Below are 5,274 nucleotides of genomic sequence, written 5' to 3'. Positions count from 1 at the left end.
TTATAAATGTTGCCTTTTCTTTGGCCCACCCCTATAATGTTGTTGATTTTCTCTTCCTAAAGTAAAAAAAAAAAACAGCATCTTGACTAAAAAACAATGACTCGTGTGTTGTTTGGGTTTGAAATGATTGTGTGCAGTAAAACTTTTCATGAAGTCAACTCACCTTAATGTGTGTTCCTAAATTTGTGTTGGACGTTTGAGATGAAAATAATAGTTATGATTTTAGTTTTCAGAGTAAACAACTAAAAACTAAGGTTTGGGGCATTGTTTTCTCTAAACGCATACATTTGTCTAAATAAGGCCAAGGATGATTGCACCAAGAAAAATTCCTAGTTTGTGAACCCATTCTCAAACAATGGCAATAAAAACTATTCTGATTCTGATTCTGATTCTGACAAGCAATGTTGTGGGTTTTACTGCATGCCATCTTCACGACTAAAGGAAAATTTTTATCTGCAACAAGCCAAGTATGGAACAGGGGGCATTTCGCCATGTTTGTATATTAAACAAAAATGCTAAACACATATATTTGAAGAAAAAACTTTGTGTTAGCGGTTACTAATAATATTAATTTATTACTTATTTTATTATTAGTAGTTAAAAAAATCAGCTTTTTCTCATTACATTTTCCATTAAATTTATTTTTCTTTCATTTATGCTTTTTTTTTTTTAGATAAATATATTATTTGATAATATGCAACTTTTAAATTTTTAACACACATGTTGGGTATATTTGCAGAACGTATTCGTTACAATAAGTCTAAGTTATCACAAAAGTTTGTGTTACATTGAGTTCCCGGCGAGAGAACAAAAGCTGTTTTAATGCATCCATCCATCCATTTTCTACCGCTTATTCCCTTTGAGGTCGTGGGGGGCGCTGGTGCCTATCCCAGCTACAATCGGACGGAATCCTACCAAGCAAAAGGCTTGCAAAACTCCACTGTGTAGGATGGGAAGCAAAATGACCGTGTTCTGTTTCTTTCATGTACTGTAATCAACAGAAATATATTATTTTGACCCAAGAACTACAGAGGCAAAGAGGAAGCAGGACCATACTCTCCTCCAGGCACCGCTTCTTTGAAATGTTTTACGACCTTTTCTGTGAACGGTTTACGACCTTTTTTCTTGAACGGTTCTGTAACCAAAGGCGATGGCTGTTTACGACCCACATCTATTGGAAACAGTTGTTGCCATGTAATCAGGGAAAGTCCAAATAAAATAGGTGGCGTGCAATCTTTTGCCAGAGCGCGCTGAGACACTGTCCAAGGGTACAGTGTCCAATTGTACAGGGGTACTGTGTCCAGACGTTTCTCCTCAAATTGAGCCAAATTGAATTCTGTCTCTGTTTAATTCCTTGCTTCTTGTCTCGTTTGATAGATGTCATCAGTGTTTGAACCTGACAGTATCGGTATACCAGCCTGAATTTTACTTGGTATCGGATCGAAAATAAATTCAGTGGTATCACATGTCATTACTGAGTGCATCTTTTGTTTCTACTCTCCTTTTTTAATTGAGCTTTTTGTTATTATTTCCACTCCTCGAGTGCACTCTTTTTTTGTTCAACATACTTTTTTTTGCTGACTGTTTCTTCTCTGTTTTGGGGTCTTATACTCCATTATAACCTGTTGTTTTGTTTAAAAGGGCCTTTTTCAGGTTGTACACTTTGCCAGCCAGATGCAAAGACACATTTTTTCCCCCCCATAAAATTTAAGGACATGTTTTTTTTCTTATTTTGACCTGAACATACGATAGATAAGTGCACAGTACATTCGTTCAACACTCAAAGAGTGTCTACAGAATATTGCAAGAGAAGTGTTTCTGCAGCTTTTCCGCAGGTGATTTCACCTGAGGGCAGGAGTTAGCTTGTGGAAAAGAGCTGCTCTAGTTAATGTTTCCACCATTTCTTTGTGTTTCCAGCTGCTTTGCTGGTACTCCACACATGCTCAGGTATCAGAGGAAATACATGAAGGCAGCAGGAGCAGATGTCCCACTCACATCATCCTTACCTGGATTAGTTTCCATGGCAACGTCCCACCTGAAGAAGGGCATTCAGCGCCGTGACACAACGTCACGCGTGTGTGTGTGTGTGTGTGTGTGTGTGTGTGTGTGTGTGTGTGTGTATTATGCAAACATTGTCGTATATGTGTGCAGGTGCATTCACTGACTATTCAAATAGCTGTTCGTAGTGTGTCGGAAACAAGAGCTCACTCTGCAGCCTTAACACACGTCCTGCTCACAACTCCCTTTGTCAGAATATCAAGCACCGTATTTTCCGGGCTGTAGAGCGTGTCGGTTTTAAAGCCGAATCCATCAAATGTGAGAAAAAAATAAACATTTTTACATATATTAGCTGCACCAGGATTATAAGTCGCAGATATATATACCAGTACAAAAGATTTAGTAATTTTTTTTTTACATACCGTAATTGTTTTCAAACGGTGCCTTTGACATGGCAGTAAAACGGCTGATCAGACAAAACAGAAGTCATCACAATGGACCCATTAGCTGTGGAGGCTAGCTCTCCAATTAGCTAAACAGACTCAATAACTCAACAGTGACTGTAACAACACAAAAAGGATCCAATTGTCAATCAATCAATCAATCAATGTTTACTTATATAGCCCTAAATCACTAGTGTCTCAAAGGGCTGCACAAACCACTACGACATCCTCGGTAGGCCCACATAAGGGCAAGGAAAACTCACACCCAGTGGGACGTCGGTGACAATGATGACTATGAGAACCTTGGAGAGGAGGAAAGCAATGGATGTCGAGCGGGTCTAACCTGATACTGTGAAAGTTCAATCCATAATGGATCCAACACAGTCGCAAGAGTCCAGTCCAAAGCGGATCCAACACAGCAGCGAGAGTCCCGTTCACAGCGGAGCCAGCAGGAAAACATCCCAAGTGGAGGCGGATCAGCAGAGCAGAGATGTCCCCAGCCAATACACAGGCAAGGAGTACATGGCCACCGGATCGGACCGGACCCCCTCCACAAGGGAGAGTGTGACATAGGAGAAAAAGAAAAGAAATTGTAAGTTAATTATACTAACACATACACTTGTAAACGTGTTAGCATATTCGCTAATGTCGACTACGCTAGCTTGATTACATTACAAGAGCTTTTACAAACATTGAAAGAAACCACACCTACATACAGCACACATGGGTCAGTTTGGTTAAAATTTATTATTTTAGAATATTCATCGCAGGGCTAACACTAACTAACAAAAGACAAACAAAAAGCGCTCACAATGGAGGTACAAAAACTTGGCTATGGAAACAAACACTTGCACTATGGCATAAACCATGGACATAAACAAAAGACTTAGCACAAAGGCAATTAACTATGAACTATAAACAAAAACTTACATGACATAGAACTGTGAACGAGGGCATGAAGGTAGAACGGCATGGGTAGGTGAAGATGCCAGGACAAAGACAGAAAAAGAATGACTTAAATAGCAGCTGTGATGATTAGTGAAAACAAGTGTGAGACAGAGGACAGGGACGTGACTAGGAGACCAGGTGAAACTAATGGGTTGGCATGGAGACGAAAACAAACCAGGAAGTGCAAAGACAAAACTAAATGTCCAAAAAACTAAACATAACATGACCAAACATGGCAAAAAAACAAAACATAATCTACAGGCGTGACAGTTATATGTAAACTATTTATTGAACACAAAACATTATAGCCGATAGCGCTAAACAAATCATGATTAAGCTGCACCATTTTATAGGCCGCAGGGTTCAAAGCGAGCGAAAAAAGTAGTGGCTTATAGTGTGAAAAATATGGTAATATTACTCTGTTATACATCATTCTGTTTTTATGAAGGCTGTCAAAAATAATGAGATAAGTAATGTACTTAATCACAAGCATTATTGCAATAATCTTGTATATAATAAGGTTAATCCATCCATCCATCCATTTCTACCGCTTATTCCCTTTTTTTGGGGTCGCGGGGGGCGCTGGCGCCTATCTTAGCTACAATCGGGCGGAAGGCGGGGTACACCCTGGACAAGTCGCCACCTCATCGCGGGGCCAATCATGCAATTTATTTTGACCCTAAAAGCTCCTTATTGATGGTTAGAAAGAAAAAAGGTGCAGGGTTGTTAATCGGTCAGTGATCTGGTCAATGCATGCGTATACCAGGGCAAATATGAGTGAAGAGAACGTGTGCTTACTGGCAAATTTCACTTCAAAATAAACCCTGACTGGAATTAATGTTAAACCGTGAGCAAGTTTTGAACAATCAAATTACATTTAAATGGTTTTCCTGTATGACATTCTAACAATACAATTGCATTTGTGTCACAATATGGTGGTCATTTTTTCAAGGTTAATTTAAACCATGCAAGGAATTAATAACCTGTAAATAAGCATGAATAATCTGAAGTTAAAAGTGATTAGAATATATAATAATTTGACAACACAAATTTTTTTTACAAACATTTTCTTTATGTGCGAGTTAGATCATCTGAGAAGTCAGTGAATGCAACAGTCTCTCTATCCCCCTTAAAGGGGAACTGCATTTTTTATTTGGAATTTTGTCTATCATTTACAATCCCGATGTAGGATCCACGTTTTTCTTTTTTTTATGCATTCTAAATTGCAAATAACCATTAACAAAAGTCTGCTAACAATGGAGTTCATGGGAGTCGTCGCTCTTTTTCGCCTATAAAGCGCTCTAGAAGACGTCATTGTGTTATATACACACTGTAAGTATATACGTAATGTAGTAACCGGCACATTTAAAATAACTTGTAATATATTCGTATTTGGCCCATTTTAAGCATACGGCGAGGTAATAATTTCACAGACACATCACAACGTTCACTTTTCTGTTCAACAACAACAAACCTATTACTCATGACATACTTTGTTAAAAGTCAACAAAGACTATTTTAAGACAAATGATGATCCACAACTTTATATTTTTGAGCCTGGATATAAGGAGGAAGATCTACAAGTTTTACAAGCTGAGTGCCAAACAGATCCAGTTTTAGTAAAACACTAAGACATACTTGCCAACCTTGAGACCTCCAAATTCAGGAGAGTGCAATGCTTTGCAGCCAGTAGCAAAGCCTTTGAAGGAGCATAGGTATGGGCAGCATCTGTAACATTTAATTTGCAGGAAAGGAGTGAGTTCAGGGTTGAATTTTCCATCCTCGTTCTATTCTCTGTCACTATTGTCAGGCTTGCCACTGACTGTTTGTGTTTTAGTTTTTCCACTGTGTGTTCTTAGTATTTCCTGTCCTTAGTTCCTGTCAG

This window comes from Nerophis ophidion, linkage group LG13 (genome assembly GCF_033978795.1).
Source record: "Nerophis ophidion isolate RoL-2023_Sa linkage group LG13, RoL_Noph_v1.0, whole genome shotgun sequence".
NCBI classification, from domain to species: domain Eukaryota; kingdom Metazoa; phylum Chordata; class Actinopteri; order Syngnathiformes; family Syngnathidae; genus Nerophis; species Nerophis ophidion.
This window is presented reverse-complemented; position numbering follows the sequence as displayed.